At 46.5% G+C, this 16320-nt stretch overlaps 1 protein-coding gene and 1 long non-coding RNA gene across 2 annotated transcripts in view; one reads left to right on the top strand and one right to left on the bottom strand.

Moving 5' to 3' along the window:
- LOC119977138 overlaps positions 1–13407 on the bottom strand; it is a 250482-nt gene extending 237075 nt beyond the window's left edge. The window contains exon 1 of the long non-coding RNA XR_005463125.1: positions 13273–13407. This is a non-coding gene — a long non-coding RNA (uncharacterized LOC119977138). The remainder of the gene's footprint in view (positions 1–13272) is intronic.
- Positions 1–16320, top strand: part of arhgap20 (Rho GTPase activating protein 20) — a 144930-nt gene that overhangs the window by 28822 nt on the left and 99788 nt on the right. The window lies entirely within an intron of this gene.

The following is a 16320-nucleotide window of genomic DNA, read 5'->3' on the forward strand; positions in this document are numbered from 1 at the left end:
TTATTTAGCTGTCTCATTTAATAAGGAGTGATGCTTTGCACTGTAAGCTTTTATTATTCACCAATACATGGTCAGTGGTTCGGACATAATTCTGGAGAGCAAGACTCGCATTTCTGTACCTAATTCAATTTCCATCTAATTGCTTTTGATAACACACATGCTTTTCAGTAATTCAATTCAAATGTGAGTTTGTTTTAATTGGATTTCTTGGACTTGGAGTTGTAAAACAAATGCTTGAACTGTGTACAGTTAAACTTCAGGGTGAGGTTCTATGAATCTGATCACAGTTGGCAAGCTCAGATGTACCTACATTTCCAAGAAATATGTTTGAAAACAAATTTTTGGCATGCCTTTCTTTGACAATTAGGCAGCACTTCCAGCGCCTGAAATGTGCTTTGATACGATATCGTTGTGGTATGTACATGATAAGGTGGTGATGTTGTTCATGTTGCTCAAAACTACATTTAGTGTTCACCACAGGCTGATTGTTGGTGTAGAGACTAAAGAATGAGCAAAGCAATAACCTAGGAAGTATTGAGAACAGCATGGCTATTTTATAGATTCTCACCACCCACTTAACCCTTAAAGATGAGTAAAGTAAACATGATTGTTCAATTAGTCAGTGATTACAGAATTGTGCATATTAGTGCCCATGAGGTACATAGAACATAGAACAGTACAGCACAGAACAGGCCCTTCGGCCCTCAATGTTGTGCCGAGCCATGATCACCCTACTCAAACCCACGTATCCACCCTATACCCCTAACCCAACAACCCCCCCCTTAACCTTACTTTTATTAGGACACTACGGGTAATTTAGCATGGCCAATCCACCTAACCCGCACATCTTTGGACTGTGGGAGGAAACCGGAGCACCCGGAGGAAACCCACGCACACAGGGGGAGGACGTGCAGACTCCACACAGACAGTGACCCAGCCGGGAATCGAACCTGGGACCCTGGAGCTGTGAAGCATTTATGCTAACCACCATGCTACCCTGCTGCCTAATTAATTTTATACCAAAATGGGAATGTATAACTGTTGAATGGCCAGGGTTACTCACAGATGCCATGACTCTTTATCCCACTGAGTAGCTCCAAGGCCAGCATCCGTAGAATAACATAGTGAGACAGAGTTGCTGAGATTTAGGTGGAATAACCCTATGGCATTTTTCCACAAAGTTTTGGACCAATAAAGCAGAATGCCTGTCTGCAAACCTGGAAGCCTGTCCAAAATTGTTATTGCATTTTACACATCATCCTCAATTAATTGTTCGCATGGACCAGGCTAGAGAAGATAGGCAGCAAGAATCAATGACAAGTGTTGGCCCCTGTGAAAAAGTTTTAAAACTCTTTCTGCTCAGCAAATAAGAGTATCTTGAAGTTGTGGAAGACCCTGTATAAATTAACATTGTCTTCTTTAACTGGACAATTAGCAAGAATGACAGAACATACTTGAGTAGAAAATACTTTCCAAGAATATGAGACAGTGGAAGCACAACAAGCATCTGCACATGCTTGCAGAATTGTAGTAAAATCAAGCGTCACGTCCATTGACTACAGTATTGCATCAGGACAATTAAACACAATATTCCCTGCTAACTACCTTAATCTGTTTCATGGTGAACGAACCGTCAGATTGTAGTGCAATATCAGAATCCGGTCACTCTATTTTATGAAGGATATAGAGACACCTGGAGATGGTGCAAAAAAGATCAAGGGCAGAATTTTCTGTTTTTAATGCAATGTCGCAGCGAGTGGGAAAAGTTGAAGCCACCAGCCCCAATGGCGGCTTTCTTCATCATATCGCGAGGAACTTTGGTTTGGGGGAGTGTTGGCCCCTGTGAAAAAGTTTTAAAACTCTTTCTGCTCAGCAAATAAGAGTATCTTGAAGTTGTGGAAGACCCTGAAGGGGGGGATATAAAAATCCAAGGGGTAGGTCCCACAATGTCACACTGACAAGGCATGATTTAATGGAGGCAATGGGGTCTCGACAACTTCATTGAGCTGACAACTCGGTTACGCTGGGATTGTATTACAACTCCATTGTTTTAGAGTGTAAAATCAGGTGCACTTTGTCAGGATACCGATTCTATTAAAAAGCTTTACGAAGAATATAAATATGTACCCAATTATGTGTTAGAGGATACATTTTCCTACTATGCTCACTTCCACTGTAAAGCTGCTCCCATCCAGAGTGCTTCACTAGTAATCATTCATGCACAAGCCATTGTTATCCATTGATGAGCTGAAATACATTGGTTGTGTAGGTAGCACAGTGGTTAGCACTGTTTCTTCACAGCGCCAAGGAGCCGGGTTCGGTTCCCAGCTTGGGTCACTGTCTACACGTTCTCTCCATTTCATTTCTTTTTTCTAAAAAAACGTTTTATTGAGATATTTTTGGTATAGTAACAACAACAAAATAAAGAATATACATGAAACCATAAACATAGTGCAAAAGCCATTTACCTCTCGTACAGGTCCCACCCTTATTGACCCCTTACTCTAATCTGAACTACTTCCTCCACCCCCGTCTGCTGATGATTAATTTCTCCCAAAGATCGAAGAACGGTTGCCACCTCCGGCTGAACCCTAACAGTGACCTTCTCAAAGCGAACTTGATTTTCTCCAAACAGAGCAAGCTAGCCATGTCCAATAGCCAGATCTCCGACTTCGGTGGCTTTGAGTCCCTCCATGCTAATAGTATCCGTCTCCGGGCTACCAGGGAAGCAAAGGCCATAACGTCTGCCTCTTTCTCCTCCTGTATTCCCGGGTCTTCTGACATCCTGAAAATCGCCACCTCTGGACTCAGCGCCACCCTTGTTTTTAACACTGTGGACGTGACATCTGCAAACCCCTGCCAAAACATGTGGACATGGTTCGCTGGTCCACCCGCACATTTTGTACACCTGTCCTCCACCCTAAAGAATCTGCTCATCTGGGCCACTCATGTGCGTCTGGTGAAGAAGCTTAAATTGTATCAGGCTGGGCCTGGCACATGTGCAGACACGTTGACTCTATTCAATGCGTCTGCCCGTAGACCATCCTCTATCTCACCTCCCAGCTCCTCCTCCCACTTGCGCTTCAGCTCCTCGGTCTGCGTCTCCTCCGACCCCATAAGCTCCTTATAAATGTCCGAGACGCTCCCTTCTCCTACCCACCCTCTGAAAACTCCCCTGTTCTGAATCCCTCTTAGCGGTAGGAGCAGGAAGGTTGACACCTGTTTACGAAGGAAATCCTGCACCTGCAGATACCTGAATTTGTTTCCTCTTGCCGACCCAAATTTTTCCTCCAACGCCCTCGTACTCTGAAAGCTCCCCTCTATGAACATATCCCCCCATCCTCTCAATGAAAAATGAAATGAAATGAAAATGAAAATCGCTTATTGTCACGAGTAGGCTTCAAATGAAGTTACTGTGAAAAGCCCCTAGTCGCCACATTCCGGCGCCTGTTCGGGGAGGCTGTTACGGGAATCAAACCGTGCTGCTGGCCTGCTTTCAAAGCCAGTGATTTAGCTGTGTGCTAAACAGCCCCTTATACTCAGGACCTTCAGATCCCTGCTCTCCGCCATAACCGGAACCCCCCGTCCATGCTCCCCAGGGCAAACCAGTGATTATCACAGATTGGGGCCCAGACCGATGCTCCCACATGCCACCTCCCACATGCCACCTCCACTGGCCCCAAACTCTCAGGGCCGCCACCACCACTGGACTGGTGGAGTACCGTGCCGGCGGGAACGGCAGAGGCGCAGTTACCAACGCCCCCAAACTGGTGCCATTACATGAAGCCACTTCCATACGCACCATGCCGACCCCTCCCCCACCACCTACTTCCTGATCATGGATATATTAGCCACCTAGTATTAGTTGCTAAAATCTGGCAGCACAAGCCTGCCCTCTCCCCGTCTCCGCTCATGCATTGCCTTCCTTACTCATGGGTCTTGCCGGCCCAGACGAAGCCCTTGATCACTCTGTTGACCCGGTTAAAAAAGAACCGCGGAATAAAGATGGGGAGATACTGATATACAAATAGGCATCTCGCGAGGACCGTCATCTTCACCATTTGCACCCTCCCAGCCAGAGACAACGGAAGCGCGTCCCATCTCCGAAAATCGTCCTTAATTTGGCCCACCAGCCGGGCCAGATTCAATTTATGCAGCCGGTCCCATTCCCGTGCCACTTGGATGCCTAGGTACCTAAAAGCTTCCCTCTACTGACCTAAAGGGCAGCTCTCCCAGTCACCTCTCCTGTCCCCTCGCCTGGACCACAAACATCTCGCTCTTTCCCAGATTAAGCTTATACCCCGAAAACCGGTCAACTTCCCCTAGAGTCCTCATGATTTCTTCCATCCCCTCTATTGGGTCCGAAACGTACAGAAGCAGGTCATCCGCATAGAGCGAAACCCTGTGCTCTTCCCCCCTCCCCTCCCCGGACCAGTCCTCTCCAGCCCCCGAGGCTCTCCGAGCAATTCCCAACGGCTTTATAGTCAGTGAAAAAAATGAAAATCGCTTATTGTTACGAGCAGGCTTCAGTGAAGTTACTGTGAAAAGCCCCTAGTCACCACATTCCGGCGCCTGTTCGGGGAGGCTGGTATGGGAATTGAACCGTGCTGCTGGCCTGCCTTGGTCTGCTTTAAAAGCCAGCGATTTAGCCCTGTGTGCTAAACCAGCCCCAACCAGTGCAACCAACAGTGGGGAGAGGGGGCATCCCTGTCTCTCCCCCGGTGCAGTCTAAAATAGTCCGATGTTGTCCTACTTGCCACAGGAGCCTGATACAGTAATCTGACCCAGTTAATAAAGCCCCGCCCGAATCCGAACCATCCCAGTATCTCCCACAGATAGTCCCATTCTACCCGATCAAAATCCTATTCTGCATCCATTGCGATCACTATCTCCACCTCCCTACTTTCCGGGAGCACCATGATCACATTTAACAGCCTTCTTACATTGGCCACCAAGTGCCTGCCCTTAATAAACCCTGTCTGGTCCTCCCCAATAACGTCCGGAACACAATCCTCGATCCTGGAGGATAAGATTTTGGCTAGCAACTTGGCATCTACATTCAACAGGGAGATCAGCCTGTAGGACCCACACAGCTCCGGGTTCTTGTCCCGCTTAAGAATCAGCTAAATAGTTGCCTGTGACTTCGTCGGTGGCAACACCCCTCTTTCCCTTGCCTCATTCAACATCCTCAACAACACCAGCCCCAATATCATCATAGAATTTACAGTGCAGAAGAAGGCCATTGGGCCCATCGAGTCTGCACCGGCTCTTGGAAAGAGCACCCTACCCAAGGTCAACACCGCCACCCTATCCCCATAACCCAGTAACCCCACCCAACACTAAGGGCAATTTTGGATACTAAGGGCAATTTATCATGGCCAATCCACCTAACCTGCACATCTTTGGACTGTGGGAGGAAACCGGAGCACCCGGAGGAAACCCACGCACACACAGGGAGGATGTGCAGATTCCGCACAGACAGTGACCCAAGCCGGAATCGAACCTGGGACCTGGAGCTGTGAAGCAATTGCGCTATCCACAATGCTACCGTGCTGCCCAATATCCCTAGTGAATCACCAACCAGGTTCCCATCTCTGTCCTTTAATTTCCCTATCTCCCTAGCTGCCTCCCTCTTCCTAAGCTGCTGTGCAAGCATTCTGCTGGCCTTCTCTCCATCATCATAGATCGCACCCCCTTGCTTTTCTCAGCTGCTCCACCACCCTCCCTGTAGTAAGCAAGCTAAACTCCGCCTGTAACCTCCGCTGTTCCCTTAAAAGCCCTGCCTCTGGTGTCTCCGCATACCTCCTATCAATCTGTAGTATCTCCCTTACCAGTCGGTCCGTCTCTGCCCTGTCCCCCTTCTCCCTATGGGCCCGGATCGAGATCAGTTACCCCCTGACACCGCCTTCAGTGCTTCCCAAACCACCGCTGCTGAAATTTCCCCCATGTCATTGACCTGCAGGTAGCTCTGAATACATTTCCTCAGCTGCTCGCACATCCCTTCATCCGCCAAAAGTCCCACATCCAACCTCCTGTACGGGCGTTGGTTACTGTCTTTACTAACCTGCAGGTCAACCCAGTGCGGAGCACGGTCTGAGATTGTAATCACCAAGTACCCAGTGTCCACTACCCCAGCCAGCAAGGCCCTACTCAAAATAAAGAAATTAATCCGGTAATACACTTTACGCAGGTGTGAGTAGAAGGAGAACTCCTTCATCCTCGGCTGCCCAAATCTCCATGCATCCACCCCCCCCCCCCCCCCCCCCCCCCCCCCCCATCAACTCCATGAAACTTTCTTAGTTCCTCTGCCATTGCTGGCACCCTGCCCGTTTTTGAGCTTGACCGGTCCAAGCCAGGGTCCATAACTGTGTTGAAGTCCCCTTCCATGACCAACCTGTGTGAGTCCAGGTACTGTATCATCCCCAGCATCCTCTTTATAAACTCCACATCATCCCAATTTGGAGCGTACAGTTACTAATACCACCTTCACCCCCTCTAGCTTCCTACTGACCATAATGTACCGACCTCCCACGTCCGAGACTATTCTACCCACCTCAAAAACCACCCGCTTATTGATTAGGATCGCGATCCCTCTCATCTTTAAATCTAGTCCCGAGTGAAAGACCTGAGTGACCCAGCCTTTCCTCAGTCTAACCTGGTCCGTTACTCTAAGGTGCGTCTCCTGCAACATTACCTCAACCGCCTTCAATCCCCTAAGATGCGCGAACACACGTGCCCTTTTGACCGGCCCATTTAACCCTCAGCATCACAAATATCTTCCATGAAACGCAAAAAGAGAAACTTTTTACAAAACAGAGAATCAAAAAGAAATAACAAAAACATGAACGTTGCAGCCAAGTTCAAAAGTTCTCAATCCATCACCAGCCCTTTCTTTTTCGCAAAGTCCAATGCGTCCTCAGGCAACTCGAAGTAGAAGTGCTGATCCTCATGCGTGACCCGGAGACGGGCTGGGTATAACAGTCCAAACTTCACCTTTTTCTTTAAAAGGATCGACCTGATCTGTTTAAGCCTGCTCCCTTCCTGGTCACCTCTACACTCAGGTCCTGGTAAACCCGCAGGATGCTATTGTCCCATTTACAGCTCCGTGTCTGCTTGGCCCACTGTAGAATGCGCTCCTTATCCGAGAACCTGTGGAATCTCACCACCATTGCCCTGTGGGCGTCTCCCATTCGCGGCTTCCTCACGAGTGCTCTGTGAGCCCTATCCACCTCCAAGGGCCGGGGGAATGCCCCATCCCCCAGCAGATTCACAAACATTTCTGCAATGTATGCCCCAGTGTCCGTTCCTTCGGACCCCTCCGGGTGCCTGACGATTCTTAAGTTCTGCCGGTGCAACCTATTCTCTAGGTCCTTCACCTTCTCCAGGAGCTTCTTCTGCTGGTCCCTCAGCATCTCCACCGCAGTCTGATGCTCCTCCTGCTCAGCCAGCGCCTTCTCCACGTTCTGGATCCCCCGATCCTGGGCGTCCAATCTACGCTCCAACCGCTCAATCGACTCTTTTATCGGGTCCAAGCAGTCCCGTTTCTGCGTAGCAAAGCCTTCCTGAATGACTTGCATCAGCTGCTCCATAGACTGCTGGGTCGACAAGCCAGAGGTCCGAACCTCCGCCATTCTGTCTTCTGCTGCAGCTACAGCCCAAGCCTTGTCTATGTTTTTGTTTCTGGCCTTACGAACACTTCTAGTCCTTCTCTCCATGCACCAAAGTGGGAATTCAGTAAACAATTGCCACTAACATCCGATTCACAATTCAAGTCACGTAGAAAAACGGGGGAAAGGTCCAAAAGTACGACCAGAGCGGGAGCCACCAAATGTGCGACTTACTCCTTCATAGCCTCCAACAAAAGTCGTTCTCCCCATTTCTGCATGGATTTCCTCCCACATGTCCCGAAAGACATGCTTGTTAGCTGAATTGGGCATTCTGAATTCTCCCTCCGTGTACCCGAACAGGCGCCAGCGTGTGACGACTAGAGGACCTTTATAGTAACTTCATTGCAGTTTTAATATAATGTTAATGTGACAGTAATAAAGATTATTATAGGGATTCAGTTTCCAAGAATCGTATTGAGTGGACAAGGGTTCTGCCGTAGCACGCAGGCAGAAAATATAACCTTTTTATGAGATTTTCATTTGCTTACATAGGAATTATTATTCAGAAAAAGCTAAGCTGTGAATTTGTGAAACAGACTTTTGGAGCAAACTTTATTCGGACCGTCTTTGCTGAAGTTATCAAAACACAAAACGTCACCCCCTAAATTCCAGAATTAATGGTTCCCCACCCAGACTTTTCCAGCAACTGTATTATTTCCAATGGGGATTGAACCACATTTTCTGTTTTGGCAGGGATAGGATTACAAGTTTCACTTGGGAATTGCTTTTACTCTTTTTTTTTTTTTTCCCCCTCGCCACTAGTCTTGTGTTTTACCTGAGTTTGTCCACTGCTGCTCCTTGGGATGGCTGACTGTTCAAAACTTTCTTTGCGCAGAGGACATTCTTGACTTTGTTTGGCAAACAACAGCAGAAGAGTTAACTGGATCCATACACTCAAGCAGATGTTTTACTTTATTATTATTAATTTAACTGCTCTGCGTCCACTGAGGGGGGTCATTGGAAACCCAACAGCACAGCCACTTAATATTTTAAAACTCAGATTATGGCTTAAAGATCCCATGACAGCATACATTAAATCTAATACGATAACAAGTGTTTTACAGGTTTTTAAAGGTGAGTGCTTGGACTATGGCCATTCACAGATCTTTTGACGTGGAGTGAATTTGAAACTTGATAAACTTGAATGAAACACTTTTGGACAGACACATGAGGTTTTCCTTCTTTGACACAGCTTAAGCATTGCTCTAACGTTTCATTCATAGCGAGATGGAACTCTGGTAGGTTGAGTGTTTTTGTGTGAAAGTGACTAGTCTAGTTCGAAAGGAAGCCCTGTCTCATATTCTTGCTTTTACATTCTCCCCTTTTTGGCTCTTTTGAAGTAAGAATTCAGAATGTGATATAGTCGCCTTCCAGTGCCGTTTAACATGCTTATGTCTAGACTTTGAGTGTGACAGGTCATTTGACCACTTGTGAACAGCTTGATCTTGCCTATGTCCAGAATGTACAGATCTTAGTGTGACTCATTCTACAATTTACAGGTTTTTAAAGACCAAACTTGCCATCACATGACCACTAATGATTTACCGCATCGTCTCTCATTCTTTACAACTTTAATGGTGCCCTGTATTTTGAACCGCGGTTCTCCAGATAGGTTAAACTTGATTTTTAAAAAGAGATAAATTTCAGGAACTGCCATCTGTTAACTTGCACATGACAACGGTCATAAAGAATGCTTCCTCAAAGATGTGCGACCTACCCAGTAACCTGAAAGATCCCCCCCCCCCCCAAACCACAGGCTCTGCACAAGTTGGCCCCTTTAAATTATAGTGAAGAGTTTGGCAACATTAAAAAAAAAATGCAACTAGGCACTTAAACAAAAGGTCCATGAGCTAAACTGGAGTACATTGGTCACAAATCACCCTGGCAAAAATGGACGATTACATAGAATGTACTCTGTTTCGAACTCTGGAATATAATATATTATCAAATATAATATCTATTTAAACCAATGGTTTAAACCAAATAGACAACTACTTGTATACCACGGCCTTTTCTAACACTTCAGTTGCAACTGAAGTTTTGTTAAATATTTTAAATGAAGTTGATGTTTGGATTGTCTGAATTTTATTTTGGGGGGCGGGATGTGGGGGATGGACGGTGTTGAGCTTGTCACAGCTGTTAAAACCTTTCCCGACAAGATAGATTTTCTGCAATAGCCAATCTCCATGGTTAAAGCTTATCAAAACCACTTCAGTTTCTTCACTCCCTGCAAGACCAGAAATATTTATTTGTGTGGAATGCTGGTCAATTGCATAATCTTTGTAGGAAAATAATGTGTTCCTTTCAGAACTAACTGTCCACATATTTTCAGCTTGTTTGATTAGCCAGTCATAGAATATAATTGCAATTGGATGAAAATAATATTTATTTTGGATACAAATGTACAATAATGTTGACGAAAGCCATATTTGCTTTTTACTTCTAATGATATTATGGGGGAAACTTTAAGTCTTAAAAAAAAACAAGTTAGGTTTGGGTCAGGTGCCAGGTTAGTATTGACAATCTAAAATTTCACCCCAATCATCTCCAACTCGTCCACTTCCAGTTTTAGGGGAGACTGGACAGGGGGTGAGCTCCACTGAGAAACATCAATCCCCTGCCCCGGTCTACGCTTCTGGACCCCGCACAGACCCAAGTGCCATCCCTGGGCAAAGAGGATGAGGGGGCCCTCACACCCGTCGCTCACAACTGGGGGTGAGGAGAAGCGTTACAACCCACGTGGAGGTCACGGGATGTGGGCCATCTGGTTCCCTGTGACCTCTACGCAGTACGAACTTTCCCGGTAATGGAGCAGGGCTTCCCCATTAATGAGGGAGCCCACTGAGTATAAAAACTCCTGCCTGAATGTAGGTCAGGGCGGGAGACCCTTCGGGGGAGTGGAGTATTGTAGTTCATGTATATATCAATAAACCTTTATTCTTGCAAATTATCCTTCATTCCATGTGATCACTGTGGATTCTACACACATTTATGTTTATTACTCTGTTGTTGTTAAACATGTCATTGTGGAGGGAGAGGTTCATGTTTTCAACTTTTTCTTTTGTTGCTGATCTGTCAGGTAAATTTGAATCTGATGGCCTCCTAGAGGTTGGTTCAATGCACCTGAGTTTTTTTGTGTTCCACCCTGTCTTTTATTTGTTTTAGCTCCACAATATCCAAGATCTCTTTGGGTTCCAATCTTATCTTTTTTTTTCTCTCTACTTGATGGGAAAAACTGTTATTGACGAGCTAACTTTCTTCAAAAATTCTCTTTTGTTATGGCCACAGGGGTTATTAATTTCCGTGTCTGCCTGTAGACAACGTTTTGACAGTTTTGGGTCCAACTGAAGGTCCAGAACCCACACTAGCTGGCAAAGGTACAGGCTTGACAAATTTCTCTGAGATGGTCGTCTAATTGCTTGCCTCTAGGCCCACTACCCAATGAAGGACAGTGGGTGAGCTACTTTCCATGAAGCCTTGGCCACTGCACTAGTCGGTCTGGGATTGAGGGCACCTCAACATGTAGGGGCATTGGACAAAGTAAATATAATTTTAAATTCTGGATGTTTGAGAGTAGAAGACTCTGCCGATTAGATTCCCAGAGGAATTGTTGAGGTTGTGGGGGATATCTTCCTGTGGGGCATTGAGCCTCTGGCTCTGGTGGCCTACCCGGCTTCTGCAGGGAGGCTGCCTCCATGAAGCTGGTGGCCTCGTCATGTAATTGAGCCACTGACTTGCCTCTGGCAAAATACTGGCTGCCCCATTGAACAGTCATAGAATTATAGAATTTACAGTGCAGAAGGAAGCCATTCAGCCCATCAATTCTACACCATCCCCTGAAAGAGCACCCTACCTAAGCCCACACTTCCACCCTAGCCCCGTAACCCAGCAACCCCACCGAATCTTTGGACACTACAGGGCAATTTACTGTGACCATTCCATGTAACCTGCACATCTTTGGACTGAGGGAGGAAACCGGAGCATCCGGAGGAAACCTGTGCAGACTCCACACAGACAGTGACCCAAGCCGGGAATTGAGCCCCGGTCCCTGGTGCTGTGAAGCGCCAACGCTAACCACTATGCTACCATACCACTCTAGAAACAGAATTGAGGAGAAACTACTTCTCCCAAAGGGTTCTGAATCTGTGGAATTCGCTACCCCAGAGTGCGGTAGATGCTAAGACAGTGAGTAACCTCTCCCCACCCCAACAATTAAGGGGCAATTTAGTGTGGCCAATCCACCTTCTCTGCGCATCTTTGGGTTGTGGGATTGAGACCCACACAGACAAGAGGAGAATGTTTAAACTCCACACTGACAGTGACCTGGGCTGGGATTGAACCTGTGTCCTCACCGTACCGCCCTTCAGGTTAATCCCCGTAAAGTACTTATTTATGCAAATTTTTTGCCTGCTTCTGTGAAATGGACAGTTGATTTACAGCCAAACCTGCCAGTCTCTAATATTTTATTGGTTCTCCAATTCTGTTTGCAGTACATGGCAGTTGGCAGTAAATTTTAGACCAATGTGTCCCTTCCCATCCCTTCCATATTGTGTTCTGTCCATCTTCTAACTTCCCTTATTCTTTCACTTTCTAATTCCTTTTCTTTCACCCCTCACTGCTAACAATGCCCTTTTGTTCTTCCTTCCCTCCTTATTCCTTTGTCACTAAGCCTTCTATCCATTCCCCCCCGTGAATGATCAGAGGTTCTTCTCTGCCTCTCTTATTTCCTACTTGTTTCCCTCGGAGACTTTATTTGTTTTCCTAAATTCAACTTGTGTTTTTTAGGGAAGTCAAATTAGAATAAGCAGAGAAGCTCTCTGTCTTTCTAATTGTGTTGTTTCCCTCTCTGTGTCCTAGTTGTTAAATGTTTCTTGGGTGCAAGCAATTAACATTGAGCTTTTCTAACTGTCAACAAAACACATGTGATAACTTCTCTCTTGCCCTGCGTTTCGCCAGTTGTGAGAAATTCTAAAGAAATTCCTGTCATCCATTTTTCTTCCTCGATCACTCTGGGCAGGATTTAGCAGATGGTGGAGTGGGAAACCCTTCCGCCTAAAGAGTCGAATAGGAGCATTGATTGGATGGAGATAGGATTTCCACATCTCTCTCACTCGGGCAGAAGTTTTGCCCCAGAGAGCTGCTGGCCAAATCTGATTAGGGGTACGGTGGGATGGAATCTCCCAGAGGAGAGGGAAAGTGAGACATATGGTGGTACAGAGCAGGGGTAGGGGGCCTTGATTGATTGCCGGGGGTGGGAGAAGGGAGCACCCGTGGGAAGCAGACCTTGGGGGCGCAGAGGTGGATTTACAGTTAGTGGGCCCCTGTGCTCTCCCTCATTTTTGGGGCTCCCCAACCTCACCTCACCTCTCCCCACAAAATGCCAACGAAGAAGCCACAAAAATACTCAAATTGATCACTGCTTCGACATGTGTAAAAACAAGCCTGTACAAATAATAGTATTGCTGGAATCCAAAGCTTACCTCTTGCCAGAATGACAGTAAAGATGTGATTCTGATCATGGATTTCAAACAACATTCACTCTACTCCCTCCCCACCCATTCCCCCCTCAAACTCTCTTTTCGCTCCTCATCCCCTATGCTCTCACCTCACTGGCCTGGGGTCCTTGAGGCAGCCTGCCTCAACCCAACCATGCTGTGTCCTCGTTATGGCCGCCAGGCCTCTCCCTTGCCTCGGGGTGGCATGCGCCTGCTGCTGGGGGGGTCTGCCCTGCTGCCGACGCCGCTTCCCCACAGCATACTGTGTCCTTGTCTGGGCCAACTGCCAACCGTCTTTCCCTCGCTCTGGGTCCCGGGTGCGCGCGCCTACAGCCAGCCATACTCACCTTCCCACTCTCTGGTTCCCATTCAGTCAGAGTCTGACTTCGCTCTGCGTTTGCTGTTGTGAGGCAGCAGCAAATGCAGGGAGGAATCGGCCTCTGATCGGATGCCCTGCTAACTAACTGGCTGGCCCCAGGTGCCTGTGCTCTCCAGCTGAGTTGACTCCGTGTTCTACTGCCGGGTTCGGCGGTACAATAGGGCCGCGAGGCAGTCTTTCGTTGAGTGTCAACCCGCCCCACAAGCGGGGTGGATTTACAATGTGGAAAAGGGGGCCCTTGAAGGAGGCACCCATCCGAGCAGGGTGATCCTACTGGACTTCTTCTCCCGCCTCTCAACACCTCGGGCATGCCTCAAAATTGAGGCTGCAGGACGGTAAAGCAGCTCTCAAACTTGAGAAAAAAAACCTGCCACATCTCCAAAGCCCTAGAAACAAACTCGGCCTCTCTGCCTTTCCATAAATGCACTTGCAGCAACCTCTGCCTTTTGTTAAGTGCTATCGGTTTTGCCTGCTCCATGTAAAATCGCTGGCAGGCGAGACGTTGGCAGCAAGGTGACCCAGGGGTCTTTATGGGCTCCTGTGCTGCTGGTGAGAAACCATGAAATTCTGCCCTCTTACAATGCAACACATTAATGGGGGGGGGGGGGGGGGGGCAGTGGCATTGCATCATAATGGAAATTTCCCAAATGCCGTTGTCATATTTTTTTGCAACATTTTTCCACAGAAAGGATATGGAAAATAGTTATATTTAAAAGTTGACATAATATGCTGTGGGGAAGGACCAAGCAACTTCTTTTTGATCATGCATTCAAATGGAAACTCTTGTGTTGCAGTATATTAAAGACGGTTTTCCTCTCTTGAAGTCCTTGCCCCAACTCCCATGGCAGTGTAATGATTCCCTGTCACTCCAAACAGCTAGATAAAAATACACTTCTGTGGCCACCTGTTATTGACCCAAGTTTGGCAATTAGTCATATTAGCAATGGAATAGAAAAAACACTATCGCTTAGCCTTTTGGTATATGATGCAATAAAATCAATTCACTTGCTGCACAACAGTAACAGAGTATTATTTTCCAATCTGCTTGCATTTACAACTTGTGTCAGATAAACGACAATTAACTCAGTTAAAACCTGGATTAATAGCCATTCCAAAAGTATAATGCTTGAATTTTATAAACCTGTAAGTTTTAACTTAACAGGAATCAACATTTAGTGCCGATAACTCAGTACAATGTTTAGCAGTGGAATTCAGTGAGAGCGAAGAGGGTTGCTGGTTCTTGTCCAGTAGGAGCCTGAATGTTTATCTTGCTGTTGAAGTATTTCTCATCCAATGACAGCTAAATTCCATTAGCTTCTACCTACTTTTAAAGAAGGGCTTTGAAATGTTTGACATTTTAACCGCTATGGAAATATAAGATAAATTCATCTTAATTGTTCACATTAAATAATTACTGCTTCAATTTGCCATCATATTGGGTTGGATTTAACGCGCGACCCGCCGCCCGGGAGGCCGCCTGCTTTTGGCCAGTGGCTGGATCTTCTGGTCCCGCCATTGTCAATGGGGTTTCCCATTGAAAGCACCCCTCACCGCTACAAAACCCGTGGCCGTCGGTGGGACCAGAATATCCCGCCATCATGAACGGCCAGAAAGTTCTGGCCAATAATGACTAATGCCCTTGCATTTTGTCTAATGTGCATGTGCAATGTTTCGCATCTTTGAAGTTCCCTTGTTAATCAAGTTAATAACCATTCAGGGTCAAGCGGATCAAGAGGTTTTGCAGAATAGTCATCTCTGCAACTTCAGTTTAGTTTCACTTGGCTGCCTTGAGTATGAATTCTTCAGTTGACCTATTGTATGTTTAAAAAAAAAATCTACCTCATGCTGACAGATGAATTTAAAAACCTGCTTTCCTGTCCAGAGTAGTTTGACTGGTAATTATTCCAGCTCTAATATGTATCCAGTCACAAATATAATATTTTAAGAATATAAATAAACAAAAGCAATTCTCATAAACTTCCTCAATTGGAAAAGAAGAATGAATACCATAAATAGTAATGCTTGCCAGGACTGTTTCTACATGCGTGGATGTTGTTATGTTTTTTTAATGATTATGTTCTGAGGTGAAAAGAGCAGGTTTAAGTCTCTCTCTAGTGGGATATGAAGAGATACTCCAGCGAGTATCAGCACGGTAGCACATGGGCAGCAAGGTAGCAAAAGTGGAGAGCACTGTGGCTTCACAGTGCCAGGGTCCCAGGTTCGATTCCCTGCTGGGTCTCTGTCTGTGCGGAGTCTGTACGTTCTCACCGTGTCTGTGTGGGTTTCCTCCGGGTGCTACGGTTTCCTCCCACAGTCCAAAGACGTGCAGGTTAGGTGGATTGGCCACTAAATTGCCCTTAGTGGCCAAAAAAGGTTAGGAGGGGTTATTGGGTTATGGGATAGGGTGGAAGTGAGGGCTTAAGTGGGTTGGTGCAGACTCAATGGGGCGAATGGCCTCCTTCTGCACTCTGTGTTCAATGTTCTATGAGTTGGCCCCAAGAACAGAAGGGTCCCAAAACCAGGAAGAGGGACAGAAGAATGTCCCAAGACGACCTTTTAGTCAGGAACAAGGAGGGGAATTTGGAACAGACCTGTTCAGCAAAGTTGAGAGTAAGGAGCAGAGGAAGATTCCAAAAATACAAAGCTGCAGGAAGCAGATGTTTTTATTTTAATAAATTAGAGTACCCAATGATTTTTTCCAATTAAGGTCCAATCCGCCTAACCTGCACATCTTTGGGTTGTGGGAGTGAAACCCATGCAGACACTGGGAGAATGTGCA

The sequence above is a fragment of the Scyliorhinus canicula genome, chromosome 14 (genome assembly GCF_902713615.1).
Source record: "Scyliorhinus canicula chromosome 14, sScyCan1.1, whole genome shotgun sequence".
Lineage (NCBI taxonomy): Eukaryota > Metazoa > Chordata > Chondrichthyes > Carcharhiniformes > Scyliorhinidae > Scyliorhinus > Scyliorhinus canicula.